Here is a 9,498-nt window from a genome sequence, read left to right as displayed (position 1 = left end):
CTTTTAATTGAGTTAGTATTTAAGGTTTTCCCAATTTTAACCTTTTTAAACATTTTTTTCATTAAAACATTTTTCCTAGGTTCCTTGAAAAATGGAAGTAGACATCTTGTTATGATACTTGTTCTTAAGAGAAAGGATGTTCAAATGATTTAAGATCTTCAAAAATGGAGGGGTTGTCTGGGAGTTTTAGCCATTAACTGCATTCAAGCAGAGGTTGGTTGACCACTTGGCTGGGACATTTGAGTGGAGTTTAAAGCCACAGGTAGGAAGGCAGGGAGAGATGGACTAACCTTCCAAGATCTTTCAGTACTTTGATTCTTGACTTCCTGTGCATGCTCACCCGAGCAGTGAGGAAGATCCAGGAGGAGCCTTGTGAACAGGAGCATCCAAATGACCCCAGGTCCCCACCTCCCCATTCCCAGCAGGAACAGCCTGTACAGGAGCAGCCTGGCTGGCTTCAGAGGTCGCCCCTGGACACGTGATTGTTGGACATGAATGCCTGCTGCCAGCAATGATTGTTTCAGCTGCTCTTTGGACTTTGGCAGCTTTCAATTTAGGTACCTTGATTTTAAAAAAGCAAATTCCTCTTTAAACACTGCAGGTTCTAAATTGACAACAAATACTGTGCATTCTTAAGAGCCTGGCAGAGCAGGAAATTACTCCTTCACCTGTTTCCTATTTGCCATTTCATCAAGAGGAAATTAAGTGGCTATGGAAGATAATATTCTTATATTTGACTTTGAGAACGAAATAATGGTTAGATTTTTCAGTGTTCAAAATCCCCTCTACTTGTGTATGGGTTAGAGAGATTATTTCTTTTCTTTTCTTCTCGAAAAAAAAACAACAACCCAGAAACATTGTAAAAAGAATACATTGAACATCTATATATTTCAACTACATTCACCAATTATTAATATATTTGGTTTATCTCTTTATATACAAATATACCTATTAATATTATTGTCAGGAACTGCTATAGGCTGAATGTTTGTGTGTCCCCTCCCCAAATTCATATGTTGACCTTTAACCCCCAATGTGATGCAGTTAGGAGTGAGGGACACTGGGAGGTGACCAGGTCATGAAGGCAGAGCTCTCATGATTAGGAGTAGTACCCTTATAAGGACCCCAAAATTCTCCTTCGCTCCTTGCTGAATGTGGGGATACAAGGAGAAGTCTGTGACCTGGCACAATGATCTTAGATGTCCATCTTCCAAAACTGAGAAATAAATTACCATTGTTTAAAAGTCACCCAATCTGTGGTATTTTGTTACAGCAGCCCCCATGGACTAAGAAAGGAAATGTTTGTTGCAGACATCATGACGCTTCCCACCAAAACAAACAGGTAAGTGTCTCCTAAGAACAAGAGCACAGTATAATGATCAAATTTAGGACATTTAACACGGATATAATACTACTAATGAACTTAATAATATTCAAATTTTTCCAGCCTTTTCAATATTGTCTTTTATAACAAGTTTTCCCAATCTAAGATGGCATATTTACATCTAGTTGTCATGTTTCTTTAGTTTCTTTTATCTCAGAATAATTCCTCAACCTTTGTTCTTTATGATATTGATATTCTTGATGAGTAAAGGCTAGTGGTTTTCCAGCGAGTTCTTTGATTTGGGCTTGTCTGGCATTTCCTTTGGACAAGATTCAAATTATGCGCATGCTGTGTAATTCTCAGTACATCGCATTAGGAGGCACCTGCTGTCAGTTTGTCCCATTATCTGTGATATTAACTTTGATCATGTTGTTAAAGTGGTATTCAGGTAACTTCTCCACTTTAGGGGAATCTTTCCCTTTTAATAATTAATAATCTATGAGTAACATTGGTGGCATCACCCACATTTCTTCAATCTATAGGTAAATGTTTCCCTCGACTGTAATAAATAATCTATGGAGAGATACTTTTAGATTGTGTAGCTAGCTTATTTACAAACTGGTTTTAGCACCCACTGCTGCCCTTTACCTGAATCAAGTACAATATTACTAAGGTAAGTAGATGCTTTTGGAAAAGAGAACATTGGAATATTGAGGTTTCCTCCCTGCACCGCCTCTCAGTTATTCATCCCCTAACACCAAAAGGAATACCCCAAGCAAACTATTTGGGACAATAGGACTAATGGTCCCTAACAGCACTTTCTCCCCACTATTCCAAAGATTGAGCTATGCCTGCAGGATGAGGCAGTTGTGCTTCAGCAGAAAGAGCCTTGGATTGAGAGTCAGAGATGACGTCTCCACTTGAAAATTCCACAGGCTCCTCTAAATGATCATGTCCTAAACTGAACTCCTTTGAGGGGGTCACTCCTTCAAGCCTATACCTCCACCACAGTCCCAATTTCAGTGAATGCCACCATCACCTACCCAGTTGCCCAAGCTAAAAATCTGGGAGCATTCTCTACTCCTGACTCTTCTCTGCTTTCCACATTTAATTAACAACCAAGTTCTGTGTGATGATACCTTCCAAACTTCTCTAAGTGTTCACCCTCTTCTCCTTAGCCCTATGGTACCACCTGGTCCAGTCTACCATCATCTCTCACTTGATCCTCTGCAGTAGCTTCCTGACTGTCCTACTGCCTCTGAGATTTTATATACTACAATCCATTCTTCTCACTTTAGCCAAAGGGACCTTTCTGCAGTATAAATCTGATCATGTCCCCCTCCCCACACCCATCAGACCCTCCAGTATCGCCACATTGCTTAAGGATCATTTGATTAAAGTGATGTCTCAACTCCCTAATGTGACATACGAGGCCCCCACAGAGTGGGCCCAATTCCCCAGTGGTATTTTTCATCATGGGCCCACCTTTTACTTACTTACTGGCCTCATTTATGGCCTGAACAAATCAAGGCAGGCATAAAGTGACATATCTGGAATGTGTTCTTGAAAAAATGCATGCATCTAGTTGATATGCACACACACAGCAGTTTTCCCTCAGGAAATCATGGAAGGAGCTTTAACCTGGACAATTCCAGGACTTGGCTGGAGAAAGCTGCCCACAAACTGTGAGTCCTCCTCTTTAGTTGAAGAGAGAAGTACTCACCAGGAGGTAGTTCCTTAAAATTTGCCGGTCATGGTGACTGCAGCCAATGAAAAAAGATGGGCCACCAGAGGGCGCAGCATGACCCCGCATGAGGAGGGCTGGGTTCCACAGTTATTTCACCTTGAAAGAAAAGATATTGGAGACATGTTAGATATATTTATTAATGCTATCTGACCACCATGTGCATCCCCAATGCCAGCCACATTCTTTTATTTTTATGTCATATCCATGGTTTCAGAACAAACATACTAAGAAACACTTTTCCCATCACTAAATGGAAAGGGAAATACAAAAGCTTAGGCTATTCTTTTGTCCAGAAAGTCACACTATATTTTAAATAGTCTCTCCTTAGGCAATAACTTTTTATTTATTGAAGAAATTTCTGAAATTCTGTATGGCCCATTGCTCATAAATATTTAAAAATTCTCAGAAATATGGAAGATCAGGTAAAATGATAATATAATTAATAACTACTTTTTATTAATCATTTATGTTCTAGATATTGTACTAAGAGTTTGATATGTATTATAAGTAAATATCAATATATTTAATTCACATAATAAGCTTCAAGTATTATTATTCCCATTTTGCAAATAAGAAAAACTGAGGCCCAGAGTACTTCAGCAACTTGATTAAGATAGCAAAATTAGGATTTGAATGTCGGACTAGCAGATGTCAAGGTCTGTGTCAAGGTCCACTCAGGGTGCTGTGTATTGGCAACCTTTCATCTTTCTCTTAGAAGCCCATGGTCTCCATTCCAGGACTTACCCCCTTTTCTTCCCTTCCTCTCGTGAGTACACTTAACAGCTCTAGGCGTGACTCCAGCAACCTTCTACCATACTCTAGATCCAAACTGCCCTGCTGTTTTCCAGATGTTACCTTCTATTCCCAATCAGAAGTGGACTATCCTGTGTCTCATTCCTTCAGGACCACTGTTTCATGCTAGAGTACCTTTTAGTGCCTGGTCATTCGACAAACACTTGTTGAACATCTCTATGCTAGACCAATATGATTCCCACACAGGTAGGGTTCAGTAAATGCTTGATGGATGGATGAACAAATGAATGAATACTAATATATACTTAGTGACAATAGAAGTTTCAAGTAGAGGACAAATATGAATTCTACAAAAAGAAAGATTTGGATTCTGGCTCCATCGTTTGGGTGGTACTTAGTACTACTCATCAAATATTTCTGGCTATGGTCATTTCAGGCATTTGGTAATTCTATCTCCCACTGCTTAGTGTTTCCAAATTCCAAAGAGGCATCAGTCCTTAGCATTTAGAAACAAGAAATCAGAATTCCCAGGAATTCTCAGGAATTCTGAAATCATAAATGATTTAGTATTTTTCATGATGCTTTAATTACATATATTTAAATAATAATGGGCAACCATAATAATGAACATTGGATAATTTTTATATGTAGGGTTATACTGCCAGCAATTTTCTGTATTATGGTTTATAATTAACGATCATCTTGTGACAAGATTATATATTTCAAAACATGTAAAAAGAATCTCTTCCTCATATAGACATTTAATAACAGAAAATATTAAAAGAAGGGAAGAGTAACACAAATACCAAATAAAAATTATTATAAAAATGGAATATAACACAACAAATATTTCTGTAAGTTGTTGGTATTAAAATGAACATTTGGAACACACCAAACGTTAATTGTCTAACCAACTTTCTTTATGCTTTGACATTTACTCAATTATTAGGAGTGCATCCTAAAGCTGAGCATTAGAATAGATATTATTTCACATAAGCCCATTTCCTTTTTTAATGACGAAAATTTAAAATATTTATCTTTCTTGTCTGCTTGCCCTGGTTTTAATTTTGCTGTTGAAATAGATATCAGCTTTGCTAATTCAGACTTTTGTTCAGTTCTGATTTCCCGTCAGAGTACTCTACAATATTTACATCATCTGCTCTTTGCCTTTCTTCAGCTAAAGGATTTACAAAGAACTGTGGCCTAGAGGAAATATTCAAACACTGGAAAACATCAGTGAATGTTACTGAGTTGTGTTCAAATAACATAACATTCAGATCTCCTAGCCAAGTTAACAGAACTAAATAGAAGCATGTATCAAAATTGCCAATTTAAGGATTTCTTTTGTTTCCAAAATTTATTTCTTAGAACATCACCCACAGAATTTGTATGAAGTATACTATATATACAAACTTATTGAAATTTATTTGCAAGAATGGCTCACCCAGCGGACAGGGCCACAAACACACACTTATTATATGGCAACGGCTGTTAGCAAGACTGACTGATTAGACAGTTTTGACTTCTGGGATAGTCCTGTCCCAGTTCCTGAGAAAGTCAACCTTAACCTTTGATTCATCACATCAATATTTCTTGGTTTTGCTTTCAACTTGACATGAGTGAGTCCTCTGAACTGGTAACATCTCTATAATGATTCTTATGGTTTAATTCCTTTAGGAGAATCATAACTTTTTTCTGTTTTCTAATTTCTTGACTGAATTGCACTGGGACCTGGGATTTGGAAAATAACATATACATTTCTGGAAAAATGCCAAGAAGGCATGCCCTCACAGTAATACTACTACTGCCTTTAAAAGCGAGGTGTAGCATGTGATAGGCTTTGGCCAATGGAATACATTACTTCCAGGCAGGAACTGTGAGAACCATCATGAGATTTGCCAAATTCCATTCTCCGTGCTGCACCAGTCATAGAAGCATGTGTTGAGTTCAGAAACTCAAGAACCAGGGCCCTCGAGTGACTATGATAAGCCGAGCCCACCGACAACTCATATAGGACATGTAATATACATGAAATATTTTTATGAGGTTTTGGAGTTGTCACTACAGCATAACCTACAGTGACAACTAAGTTTTGGGTAAATTACAAAACCTCTCTGAGTCACAATTGCCTTATTTGAAAAGAGAAAAGAGTAATTTCTACTTCAGATTTTTTTCTTTTCTTTTTTTTTTTAGTAAGGACTAAACATAAGTGCTTGTAAAGCTTCAAATGCAATGCCTAATATATAGTAGACATTTAATATATTCTTCCCCTGCAAAGGATAAAGAAAACATTCTAGAAATAGATCACATAAAAAATTAGAAGTCAGAGTGGCATCGGACTTCCCAAATGCAACACTGGAAGCTAGATGTCAAAGGAGTAATGCCTTTAAAATTCTGAAAGAAAAATCTATACCCAGCCAAACTATCAACTAAGTTCAAGGGTAGGATACTCTTTGCACAACATTCTTTACACCTTATACATGCCTTCTCAGAAAGTATTCTATCAAAACGAGTGCGTTATTCATCCAAGAAAAATATGCTAGGTTAGGAAACAGGGGAATCCAACCCAAGATAGAGGAAATCCTGTGAAGGTTATCCCCTGATTGATGTCTGGCCAGCCTGGAGTGGGAGGCTGGGGCTCCAAGGGAGACCTAACCAGGAACAATATTAAACTTGTAGAAAACCTGATGAATGTGGAAAACAGTGCTGGAGGGAGAGTACATTTTGTTGGTGAGTTTGAAAAGAATTAACATTATCTGGACAACTAAGGAAATAAAAAATATAAGGCAATTATTAACTATAAAGGACAAGAACATTTTGAAAAAGAAGGGAAATGAAATCATATTACTTGACTCAGCATCAAAGAAGAATATTTACATGCTTTAGTAATTTAATTGCTGGCTACGGCCATGCTGCCCTGAACACACCCGATCTCATCTGATCTCGGAAACTAAGCAGGGTCAGGCCTGGTTAGTACTTGGATGGGAGACCATCTAGGAAGACCAGGTGCTGTTGGCTTTAAAATAAATAAATAAATAAAAATTAAAAGAAAATAATTTAAGTGCTGATTTATTTTTTAATCAGAAATTTAAAAATAACTGCCAAACATAGATGGGATGGGGAGAGGAAATCAGAGATGTGCTAGATTTTCATCTTGTAAATTAGGAAATCAATAGATTATGCCTAAAGATGGTAAATCAATAAATCTAATATTATCAGATTATTTAAAAACACAGAGGCACATGCCAGAGGAAGCCCATGACAGATTTGGAAGTGGTTATATCTGAAAAGCTTCATTTGGGTTTGGGGACTAGTGTTTCCAGTTATAAATTGGGTAGTGCTATTTGACTTTATAAAATATGGACATGTATTACTCTGAAATAAGGATTAGTTACTATTTAAAAACTAATAGTTATATACCTAAGTCTCTAAATATTTACAGGAAGCCCTACGTTTTTAAGTCCTGAGTCAACCGCCAGCAAGTTGTGTGACCCTGGGTAAGTCCTTTTACCTCTCTGAGTCTCAGTTTCCCCATCTGCAGGTAGAAAGACGGTTTGAACTCACTAGCTATATAATCTCTGAAATCTCAAATGCACTATCAAAATTCAAACTTGTAAAATAACTTAGAAAATACCACTTATTTTTATGAATGCATTGGTTTTCTTACATAAAATACTAAAACACACCAAAACATGTTATGTTAAAAAAAAGTGGGGGGAAGTACAGAGGCTCTGACATATTGGCCACATTTTGTCATGGAGCATTTTTAATAGCCTGGAAAGCTTTGTAAGAGATCCAATTGCAGTCTTTGCAATGTGGATAAATAAATATGACCTCGAATGTTCTCATTCTCATGTGCCCAATTTCTCTCGCCCCCTCAGGGCAGTTTTAATATCTATTGAATCAGAATTCCGCGTTCAGATAAGCAACCAAGAAAGTCTTCCCACTGGAGAAATCCCTGAGTGTCCACTGCAGGCATAAGAGGTCTTGTGTAGAGTACTTTGATGGTCCAGAAATTTTCATTGGAGAGAATTTATTCTCCACCTCATCTCACGCTCCCAAGCCATTCATTCCCCTGGGTATGCTAAACCCCAAACAAGGAGCAGCGAAGAGCTCAACATTTCCAAAGGAAAGATAAATTGAAATCATAGCTCCTCCCAGACAGGATTCACTCCAATGTCTGTCTCCTGCTGCTTTTTCTTTCTTCTTTCTCTGCTTCTTTCCTTCCTGCCACCCACACAATCCTTCCCAGATGGATGTGCGGATGGGTGATTTCAACTTACTTTTCCCCTTCGGGCATGATTTGTTCTTCTCCATAGTCAGAGCTCACTCCCCTAGCACCAAGTGGTCCAACTGTGAGCAGGTGAAGTTCACTGGGTATAATTATCAAAGAATCGTTTATTTTTCTGGCAACAGCAAGCCCCTGTGATCTGTCTCCATTAAAACCTTGAATCAGAAACGTAAATCTGACAGCCACAGACTCCTGGCCTCAGAGCACTTAATTTCCATGGTCTGATCCAAGGTGAAGAGGAGGGAGGTGCGAAAATATAGAGAAGCTTCATTTAAAACAAAGTCAGGAGGCCAGAAAGGGGAACCCTCATGCACCACTCCATATCAATCACAAACCATTACGGGGAAGATTGTTGATTCCAAGCTTCAACAGGAAGAAACACACCTTGTAAATCCATATGCTTTACCACTCCAGCAGGAGAAAGAAAGATTTTCTTCCTTGTCTGGCAACTCAGCAAATGAGAAACTATCATCACCACCCTGAATTCTTGCTTTCCTCTACTGGACTTTTGTTCAAAACAATTCCTTCCAAGACCCTCTTCCCCGCCCCACCCCCGCCCCCATAAAGTAACGTTCTTCTTTGCTTGTTGGACTTGCCTATGGTTTTTGCTATAACATACTTGTACTGAATTGCAATTCTCTGGTCTTCCTGAATAAGCCAATTTTGCTGGTAAAATAACTGGTTGTTTCATTTTTAAGGTCAGCAGAGGGATTTCCTGGGCAGCTGTTGTATGTGCATTCCTAGGCAGCTACTATTCTTCCAGCTTCTTCACTTAATTATGCAGAGCTGAGGTTTGCCACACATGAACTAGTTCTTTTAATGCCTTAAACAGCCTTTTCCCCATTTTACAGGTGAAAATGAGGCACAGGGAGATGAAGATGCTTGCCCAAATGTGCACAACTAGGAGTTGGTAAAGTCAAATATGAACTGAGATCTGTGTTACTTTAAAGCTAGTGTCTTTTCCACTTGGGCCACCTCTCTCATTCCCTCAGGACACAGGGCTGGATGCAGAAGGCCAGATCTGGCTGGGTTTGAGGAAAGCTCAGTGATTTGGTGACTGGATGTAGATTGTCATGAAATGTCTTGGCTGTTGAATATCTTCCCTCAGTTTCGGTCTACTTTGGCCATTCATGGTCTCCTTTATCCCTTTGAATCCCAGGTATGATCTGAGAAATGACTATACATGACACTTCAGACACACCAGGATAGAATTCCAGTCTGACTTGGCTACAGCATGTGTGTGCTTATGTATCAAGTTATTGGACATGTAGTCTGGGGGCATAGAGTGACCGTACTTCTCTTTAATTGCCTTCTTTTTCATGCCTTCCTTTTCCATTCCTCCATCTCTATATTTTGCTTGTGGTGGGGCCAAGGGCCTCTGTG

General features: G+C 38.6%; 1 non-coding gene across 1 annotated transcript; it reads left to right on the top strand.

Annotated features, from left to right (window-relative positions):
• Nucleotides 1–6,723: 6,723 nt before the first annotated feature.
• Nucleotides 6,724–6,842, top strand: LOC120590434 (5S ribosomal RNA). The gene has a single exon (XR_005649721.1). It is a non-coding gene; the product is annotated as a 5S ribosomal RNA (ribosomal RNA).
• The last annotated feature ends 2,656 nt before the right edge of the window (nt 6,843–9,498 follow it).

This window comes from Pteropus medius, unplaced genomic scaffold, assembly GCF_902729225.1.
Source record: "Pteropus medius unplaced genomic scaffold, Ma_sr-lr_union100, whole genome shotgun sequence".
Lineage (NCBI taxonomy): Eukaryota > Metazoa > Chordata > Mammalia > Chiroptera > Pteropodidae > Pteropus > Pteropus medius.
This window is presented reverse-complemented; position numbering and strand designations above follow the sequence as displayed.